Here is a 10,834-nt window from a genome sequence, read left to right as displayed (position 1 = left end):
ATCACGGCCGTGCACATGGCTACGGTCATGTGCATGAGGCCTTAAAGGCTATGTAAACCTTTGACACCATTTTTTTTTCTTTGTAAATAAAATTGTGCATCGGTATGATTGCTGCAAATTCCCAAATACATTTTATTAAAAATTATTTTTACTTTTTGAGATACAGCTGCTTTGTATTCTGTATACAGAGCAGCTGTATCTAGCACTGAATCCTGTACCCGTCAGCTCCAAGGGGACTGATAGGTTCAATGTCAGTGGGTCCTTCGCGTCTCAGGATCCACTTGTAATGCATCACATCTAAGTTATGAACTTAGAAGTGATTGATAGCAGCTCGATCCTGTCTGTCAGAGACATTCAGGGCACACTGACACTGAACCCGTCAGTCCCCTTGGACCTGACGGGTACACAATTCAGAGAACAATACAGCTGCTCTGTATACAGAATACAAAGCAGCTGTATCTCAAAAAGTAAAAATAATTTTTAATAAAATGTATTCAGGAAGTTGCAGCAATCACACTGATACACAATTTTATTTACAAAAAAAACGATGTCACAGGTTTACATAGACTTCATCATACATGGCAGAGCCTTGTGCACGGATCCCGTACGTTAGTGAACGGCAGCCATACATCTCCTTTGTAGGGAGCCATACACCCTTCGTTTGCAGCCGTACACACTCCTTCGGGTGACGTATGCACAGAGCTATTCTCCACTAGAAGCAATGTATTTAGAGAATTACCCCCGTACATATGGCATTCAGTGAAGCACGCCACGATTACGTAATACAATACGAACATGTTGGTGGTATAACCACAAGTATTGGGTGTATTCACATGCAATACTTGGGCAGCGCCAGCTGGAAATCCACAGCCTGACTCACTCCCCTTTCACTCAGATGGAGATGCCCCTGCTCTGTTACTGTTGTTCGCCTCGTCGCCTCCATGTTGCATACTTCTTCTCTATTGTTACATACTATTCCCCTTCTTCAGTTACATGCCCTCCCTTTTCACTACTCCTCCTCCTCCTCCTCTCCACTGGCAGATCTCATTCCCGCTTCATGGTAGACGTTACTCACCCCCCTCATTCTTGTTCTACGCCCCCTTCACTTCTAAGCACCCCTCACCTTCCAGAATATTATGGCCAGCCCTCCCCTTGTATGTGACAATGATTTCTTTAGTGCTTTCCCTAACTGAAATTTTGAACGAAGGTTCTCTCAAACCTACAATATCTATGTTTTATACCATGAACTTGACTTTCAAAAAATTCCGTAGAAACATTGGGGCACATGTATCACATATCAGAGGTGCAAATTGTCAGTCAGAGGCTGGATTCACATGAGCACGTTCGGTCCGTAAAGGACGGAACGTATTTTGGCCGCAAGTCCCGGACCGAGCACACTGCAGGGAGCCGGGCTCCTAGCATCATAGTTATGTACGACGCTAGGAGTCCCTGCCTCTGCGTGGAACTACTGTCCCGTACTGAAAACATGATTACAGTACGGGACAGTTGTCCCGCAGCGAGGCAGGGACTCCTAGCATCGTACATAACTATGATGCTAGGAGCCTGGCTCCCTGCAGTGTGTTCGGTCCGGGACTTGCGGCCAAAATACGTTCCGTCCTTTACGGACCGAACATGCTTGTGTGAATCCAGTCTTACTATTTTACCAGCTAAGTGCACCAAATGTATGGACGTGTGTGCAAATAAACTTACATGCAAAGTTGCTCATGTCCAGGGATATGGCGGCGAGTGGAGAACATGTACTTGATGCGTCTTATTTATTAACTATTTTTAAATTTGGAGCAAATGAATACATTATGGTCAACTAAGCTGAATAGGGCCCTAAAGTGTTCTCCCTGCGGCCCCAGGCTCCCCTCTTCCATGGGTGTACTATAATATATCATCTTCAGACCCCAGTACAATTTTGAATGATCCAGCTATGACATGATTTTTGGTGTGGGCATCACCAGGACTATTAAAGGGTTTTTTCCCATCAGAGACATTTATGACATGTCCACAGGATATGTCATAAATGTCAGATAGATGCGGGTCCCAACTCTGGGACTCGCACCTATCTTAAGAACGGGCCCCCTAATCTCTGTTCTACCGCTTTGTTTTGTAGTTGAAAAGTGGGATTCCCGACCATGAAATACGGAAACGGCATAACTAGCTGAGCTATGCTGTTTTCATAAGTCCCATAGAACTGAATGGTAGATACGGAAACAGTGTAGCTCCTTCATACGCTGCTTCCATAACTGCCATTCATTACTATGGGAGTTACGGAAACAGCGTAGATCAGCGAGCTACGCTGTTTCCGTAATTCATGGTCAGAAATCACACTTTTTCAGCTACAATACAGAGCAGTAGAACAGGGATTAGGGGGCCCCGTTCTAGAGATAGGTGCGGGACCCAGAGGTGGGACCTGCATCTATCTGACATTTATGACATATCCTGTGGATATGTCATAAATATCCCTGATGGGAAAACCCCATACACATATAATGCATATCAATCAATAATTGTTTGGCTGAGAGAGTCGAACTAATGGCACTTAGGGCTTATTTAGACGAACGTATAATATGTCTGTGCAACATGCGAGATCTTCACGCGCCTCACACGGACCTATGTTAGTCAATGGGGCCATTCAGACTGTCCGTGATTTTCACGCAGCGTATGTCCGCTGCGTAAAACTCACGACATGTCCTATATTTGCCAGTTTTTCTCGCATCACGCACCCATTGAAGTCAATGAGTGCGTGAAAACCACGCACGGCACACGGCAGAACTTCCGTGTGCCGCGCGCGATGCGCCCTACAGCAGTCAAAACTATGAATGGAAAACAGAAAAGCACCACGTGCTTTTCTGTTTACAAACATACAAACAGAGTGTCATAATGATGGCGGCTGCGCGAAAATCACGCAGCCACGCATCATACGCTGATGACACACAGAGCTGTTATGGGCCTTTTGCGCACGCAAAACGCCTAAGAGTAAGTTCACACACGACAGATTTGCTAGCAAATATTTCTTGGCCTGAAAATCCATTACAAGCATCGGAATAGAGTGTGCCTGGATTCCTGCAAACCTTATTTAGATCAACCATATCTGGAGAACTTTCTGCAACAAATCTGCTGTGTGCGAATAGGGCTCATTCAGACGAGCGTAAAACTCATCCGTGTGCAGTGCGTGAAAACCATTGACTTCAATAGGGTCATTCACACATGCAGGAGGTTTCACGCAGCGTGTCCATTGCGTAAAACTCACTGCATGTCCTATATTGGTGCGTTTTTTTACGCACCTACGTTCCCATTGAAGTCAATGAGTGCGTGAAAATCCTGCACAGCACACGGATGCACATCCGTGTGCTGTGTGCGATTTGCGCATCAATTTCATTGAGAAAAAAAAGATGGGCTATGCGAGTGTGTGAAAAACGCATGCCACTCGCAAAGCACACTGATGCATAACGCAACATACACGGACCAGATTCACGCGCGTTTTTCACGCGCGTGAATCTTATACGCTCATGTGAATGTAGCCTTAGGCTGGGTTCCTACGTAGCGTTAACACTGAGCATTTTACGCAATGGGAAAAAAATGCAGAAAAGTTTAGCAGAAACTGTTCTGCGGTGCGACTTTCAATTCCGCAACATGTCCTTTTATGCTGTGGGTTCTGTGCGGAGATGCTGCGTGTTTGGCCCACAGACGTCAACAGGGAGCATGAATTCCGCAACCGATTTTAATTGGTAGAGGTTTTTACAGCGTTTACGCAGCGGCAATGCAGTAAATACAGCTGGAAATCCACAGGTGAACATATACTTTGCTATAATCAATGTTTAACAATGTTTAAAAATGCGGAAAAACTGCAGCGTTTCCGCATCAATATGCTCAGCAAAAACGCACTATTTGCTGCGTATTTCTGTTACAGATTTATGTGCGTTTTTTTGGAGATTCCACTGCAAATTTTCTGTTGCAGAAAATCCGCAGCCTATCCTGTGTGTGGGAACATAACCTAAATGTCATAGGAATACGTACTGTGTTATTTGTATCTAAGCAACAGAAATATGAACAAATGAGGAAACATTAAGGTTTAATGTGGCAGCAATAATAATACATTTTCCTTTGCCGTTGGTTTCAATGAATTTCAAATTAGCGTCCAAACAAAATGTAGAAGAATGCGCTTTACTCGCTGCCACTGATACTTCTATATTACTCCAGAGTGCAGAGAAATGGAAAACTGCTGATGTGCCTCCGTGTTGCTGCTTGGCTGCCCAGCATATTAGAATGAGCATGTCCCTTAAAATCCATATAAAATGTTATTTCATGTTTGGTTTGTCATAGAGATGAATTCAAACAGCATCGAGCCTGGATGGGACTTCTATCTGAATAGGAACTGTAAGCAGTAAGAGGGAAACTTTAACCCATTTGCTGACACCCACAGAGCTGTCAATTTTACACCCCATCACCCCACTAGTCATGTATCTGAGAAATCAGTGAAGTGATGTGGGCCATTATAATGCTTTATTATTTCCACTTTCACATGGTATAGATTGGTGATGCTCAACTCAATGGCCCATTGGCCTTATTGATGTACGGCCCCCAGGCCAGAGAGAAGGCAAGTTCACATGGTGTGGCCGCCTTTCCCATGATGATGTTAAGATAATACTCTGCCCAACCCAACCATAAAGGTCTGTTTTCTTCTCCGCTATATAGCACGTTGGTATCTTCTCCAAAAGTTGTGATGCCCGTGCATCTATTTTTATATTTATTTATTTCAGTTACTTATATAGCGCCAACATATTACGCAGCGCTGTACAGGGGTCCTCTTTTTTTACTGTCCTCATTGGTGCTCACAATCTAAATTATATACATATAACTATATAAGCTTTTTTTTTATATGCCTGTAGTTGTTGTTACCGCCATATGTATTTTGGCAAATACAAATCTCTGAATATAGGGATTTGTGGCTACTCCAGGGAGCGGAGTCTAAGGGAACCCCCGGTCTTCACCTTTTAACACCTGTACAGAGATGTGGACTTTGCTGCGGGGGAACTCCAGGTCGCTACCACCAAAGTAGTCTCCCCACAAATGCTACCCACAAATTCAACTGTGTGTAGAAATGTAATGTTATATACCTCTAGACTCAGCCCTGGCTGAATGTGATGTGCATCTGTTTGATGGAGTTAAGGGTTGCATTTGACACCTTAATAACACGTTTAGTTGATCACCAGTGGTATAGCTCATAAAGTACGTCCTGGCTGGAGGTAATGTATGTTCATTGTCAGGACACATGAGTAGCGTTATAGTGTGTTTATGTGACTGCACATAGCGATATAGCTATATCATTATCTGCAGTGTAAATGAATGAAGAGAAGTGTATGATGCTGATTGGTCACTGATTGGTCAGCGTCATACACTTCTATCCACAATGCCCACTTGGTCAAAAAGTAAAACACGCCCAGTTGTCCATTGAGAAACTCATTAGCATAAAGCTAATATAGGTCATAACTGTCAAAAATGATCGTTTTTCTAAATAAAAAACACTGCTGTAATCTGCATTACAGCGCCGATCACCTCATGTACAATATAGGGAATTTATAATCTGGTGACAGAGCCTCTTTAAATGTAATATAACTAATATTGAACCATTATAATAACTCTAACAATAAGCATTGCTTCAATGGACCGTAATAATCAGATACAATCAACTAAAATTTATCAGACGCGTTTCACATTGTTTTATTGATTGTTCACAACCTTGTGCCTTATATTTGGATAATAATGGGAGTGAATGGAGCTGAGCTGCAATGACAGACACATCCCATGTACAAAAGTGGCACTGTTTCTAGAATGAATGTGGATCTTTTTTCCTAATCCTGGACAACCCCTTAAGTGAAAATCAATGGTGATGCAAACAGAAACCTATGGTTTCCGTTTCTTTCAGTTTGGATTCCGTTCATGGGTTCCCCTGATGGAAAGCTCTGACGGAACCCATGAACGGAGCCCCAACGCAGAAGTGAACGAAACCTTAATGAGGTGCGAAACGCATAGACAAACAAAAAATGGGAAATTAAAACTTCATTGTTGTGGATCTTGTCTTGTCAGCATGATAAAATTAACTCTGAATGTATGACAATTAGGTTCCACCTATATGCTCCTCCTTACATTATTTTTCATCTGTCCACAAACACGGACAAGCTTCCTTTTGTGTAGGTCATCACCAGAGCTCATGCTGTGCCATAGAGAAGAAACAGTCTAAACTAGGTGGAACTTGTTGTGGGCTATAACACTTTCTTTTGTCTCTTCCTTTGCTTGATCCTATTTGGGTGAAAATAGTCAATCAAAAATGGTATGGTTGTTTGGATTCCTAAGGTAATGTATAATCCATGAATACTTAATTTAAGATGGCCATAAACTTAAAGAGTTTCTGTACTTTCACAAAACTTTTTAAGAATTTCATAGAGATATCCGAAGTTTTCAACGGTGGCGGCCTGGCTTCTGGGGCACCCACTGTCGCTGAAATGAAGGTGCAGAAGCGCTCAGCTGACCGCTTTGCACCTTGGGCTGTGATTGGCGCTCCTTGTAAGGCTGAAGACGTAATCACATAGAACATCTACGAGGCCATCTTCAGCCTTACAAGGAGCTCCAATCACAGCCCAAGGTGCAGGACGTTTAGCTTTGCGATTCTAGACCTTCGTTTCAGCACTCTTTCACGATAATTGTTCATGATCCGAATTATTTTACAATCATTAACAATAATAATTTTGTCTATGGTACTAAAAATAGTTCCTATACCTTGCTACAAAGTGAAAACCATAGATTTCCGCCCTTTTTCACAAAAAGTCGATAGCGGCGTAAAATACCAAAAAGTCAAAAATTTTTACACAAATTGCAACTTTTGTGGCTTTTTTTGGACTTTTCTTTGCCTGACGAAAAGGGTTAGAAATCCCCCAATGTCTATTTGCAGCTGACTTTAGAGCCCATTACGTACATCTTGGGTCCATTTCTTATAATAATTATTTCCTCTTTTAGACCCTAGGAACTACCACGTAGCAGTATTTTGGTCACTATTTTGCATTAGTATTTGTAAGCCTAAACCAGGAGTAGAGCATAAAAAGTATAACAGACAGATTTGCACCTCTTCCATGTTTTGGAGCCACTCCTGGTTTTGGCTTACAAATACTGATGCAAAATACTGAAGTGTGAAAGATGCCTAAACCTGGGAACACTTATCATTCCGGCCTAGTTCTTTAGTGGTAAACACTACAATTGTAGTAGTAACTCTACTATAACCCTGGAAAAATAGATTTGGGACAATTCAAATGCACAATATTTCCCTTGATACAAATGATTTTCCCCTGGAACAATTATTTGTATTATGGAAAATATATTTTCGTGTATATGCCTCTTTCATCGGTACATCTGCCACAAACTGACCCTATTAGCCGGCCATATATACGAGTCATGAATCACTTTATGCAGGAGAATGTAAGGACTTATTCAGACACGAGCGTATATGAAGTCTGTGTGACGGCCGTTAAAACAAAAGCCGTCACACAGACTCATGTACTTCAATGGGGCCGTTCAAACGACCGTTGTTTCAACGGAACGTGTGAAGGGTCCGTGAACAAATAGGACATGTCCTATTTTTTTGCGCTTCACGCATCCCTACATAGACTCTATTCTATGGGGGATCCGTGACAACGCGTTCCGCACGGGTGCACTATGGGTGCACCTCGATTGTGAAAAACTGTAGTTTTTCACGTCCAAGGTTGGCTACGTTCGTCTGAACGTAGCCTAAGGCATCATGCAGAGTCTCTGCAGCTCTGTACTAGGCAGCCGTAGGCACTACATGCGCCATTGTGTGGTCTGCCGCCATCGATGTGTTAAATAGATTGGTGCTAATACATTTTCATATTAATAGACTTGAGTGTTGTCGAATCATAATTCTTGGTGAGGATTCGTTCGATATTGACACCGATCCAGATTGGAGGCAGTGGTGCTGTTCTTATCCCTTTTGTTTTACTGTATTTTGGGGTTAGGAGATATAAAGCGAACAGAGAACAGCTCTGTAATACAGCAACTGATGGGGTATGTCTCAAAAATACAAAATAAAAATCTCTATATAAAATCGGAGGCATATGGAGGTACAGTAGGACACCCAAGATTTTGGGTACCCTATTAAACTTCTGTACGACTTGGAGTTTGGACAAAGCCATGATACAGTCTTGTGCATGAGGCCTGTAACCTTGAAGACACATTGGTCTACACGGGAGCTGTATACACACAATAGTAAGATATTTTTAATCAAGTTATTAACAAAGCTGGCTTATTTATTTATTTATTTTCAATGCATTGGAGCGATACACACAAATTGGTTGCAGATGTGGTCCTGGATATACCCTTTAAAGAATGCTTGTATTCCTGTATTTCTGCTGCCAAAATTAAATTCTTAATTTGACTTTAAAGAGGCTATGTCACCAGATTTTGCAGGTAAGTATCAGCGTTTGCAGGTAAGTAGCTACATCGACTTACCTACAAATGCTGATGCTGCTGCAGAATCAACTGTAGCCTCTGGTGCCGATGTGTCCTCGCTCGTCTGACACGATGCAGGACCTGTGAGTGACGACACAGCGTGATCTCTCGAGAACACGGCTGTGTCTGCACTGCCAGAAGCTGGGCGTTCTGAAGAGAAGTGGATGATACTTCTCGTCAGAGCGCCCAGCTAGTAAAAGTAGTAAAAACGCCCCGATGTACGCACATAATACACACCCACTTGGACTTTTACTTTTAAACACGCCCACTTGGACTATTGCAAGCCTCATTTGCATAACTACAAAAATGGTCATAACTTGGCCAAAAATGCTAGTTTTTTAAAAATAAAAACGTTACTGTAATCTACATTGCAGCGCCTATCTACTGCAATAGCAGATAGGGGTTGCAAAAGCTGGTGACAGAGCCTCTTTAAAGAGGCTCTGTCACTAGTTTCGTAATGCCCAATCTTGTAGCTAATCTAATAGGCGCTGTCACGCTGATAATTCCAGTGACAATTGTGTCCCAAAACTTTTATTATTTTAAAAGTTATGAGCTCATTTCTAAATATGCAAATTAGCTTATACTTGACAAATGGGCGTCAACACCAGCGATTCTCCTGAGGTGGAGCCTCCTCACAGCCTCTGACGCTGTCCTATCAGCATGAAGCTGCTTCACACAGTGTGAGAGACTGAGGCTGGAGGGAAGGGGGATCACTTCATATAGCCATATCTCTGGCTGTGGACCACCTAGAACAGTGCTTTTGGTGGCATATGAAAGATGAGATTCTAATCTTTCATATGGAAACACAGTTGGGAATGGAAGCTGTATACTAAATGATCACGCTGTGTTGTTGGGCAGGGAAGGGGGAGAAGCTGTATAACATTGGACAGCGTCATACAAAAAACATTACACCGCCCAGAGTGAAAAGAAAAAGTCACCTCCCATTTGGCTATTAGAGCCAAATTAGCAAATTTAGAAAAATGCACATAAATTTGCAAATAACAAGTGTTTGTGAAAAAAAAAAAAATCACACAGTAGTTATCAGCATCATAGCGCCTTTTGGATTAGTTATTTCTGTTACTTATATAGCGCCAACATATTCTGCAGCGCTAAGTACCCGGAGGAAACCTACGCAAACTCTATACAGATGTTGTCCTTAGTTGGGTTTGAACCCAGCGCTGCAAAGCAATAGTGCTAACCACTGATCCACCGTGCTGAACATTAGTTAAGAGATAGGGAATTAATAAACTAGCGACAGATCCTTCTTAATAAAAAAAAAACCATGTCTCAGTGCTATGCTAGGCCGGGTTAAGGTTGGTGGAGGCCCCTAGGCAAAAGAGTTCGATGAGAGCCCCCATCTAGTTTCTGGAACTTGGACCCTACCTGACCCCCTATAGGAGCCACATATAGATGTGGCCATTGAACACTTCAAAAGAGTGAGCCACATTTATGATTCCCTACCTCTTCTCGGCTCAAGAGGATTACAAACAGCCATCAGGGGATCCCTGTTTTAATGGCAGGATGGAGGTCACACAGGCCTTTCCTCCTTAGTGCAGGTCCCTAGGTCCTATATGAGAAAGTTAGACAAATAGACAGAACTGGTCTTGAGGGAGGCCCCCTAGGTGCCCAAAGGTGGTGGAGGCTGTTAGGCATGTGCCCCTTGTGCCCTCCCTATACTCTGGCCCTGGCGCTTATATTTCTGTCCCTCCATTCTTTACTCATGTGAATGAATATTGGCGCTACTGAGCGGTGTACTCTATCCCTTGTAATTAACTCAGCACAAGAACAGAACTGGAGTAAATATAAGTATATTTTATTTCTATTCTTTAAGAATGATGAAACCAAAGCCATAAGCAATAAAGGCTTAGCAAGTAGCAGTCTGTCTACGTCAGCTGGATTTACTTCTAAACTAGAAGTTCCCCTCAGAGTTTTACGTATTACACCAGTGTTGAAGCCGTCCTCAGACTAAATTATTCACGTTTTGCATATGATATCGGAGATGAAAGCATCCTAGGAGGACTTCAATACATCAATACTCACGTCGTAGTTGAATTTAATAGCGGGAAATATGTGTGTGGAGACATTGAAGTATTTGAATCCACACAAAGGCTTTATGACAACACTATACCTGAAATCAGAAGGGATCGTGTTGCCATGAGAATCTCTCAGTAGTGAAGCCTGAGGCTTTGGGCCTGTAACTTTAAGCAATTAGACGTCAGCAAAGAAGGAAGATATTAAATAAGCGGTTTGCATATTTTTAATGTACGCTAAAGGGCCTTTTAGAAATGTATTATTGTAGGTCTGCTTT

This window comes from Rhinoderma darwinii, chromosome 6 (genome assembly GCF_050947455.1).
Source record: "Rhinoderma darwinii isolate aRhiDar2 chromosome 6, aRhiDar2.hap1, whole genome shotgun sequence".
Lineage (NCBI taxonomy): Eukaryota > Metazoa > Chordata > Amphibia > Anura > Rhinodermatidae > Rhinoderma > Rhinoderma darwinii.
The sequence above is the reverse complement of the archived record's forward strand: the minus strand, read 5'-3'. Positions refer to the sequence as shown.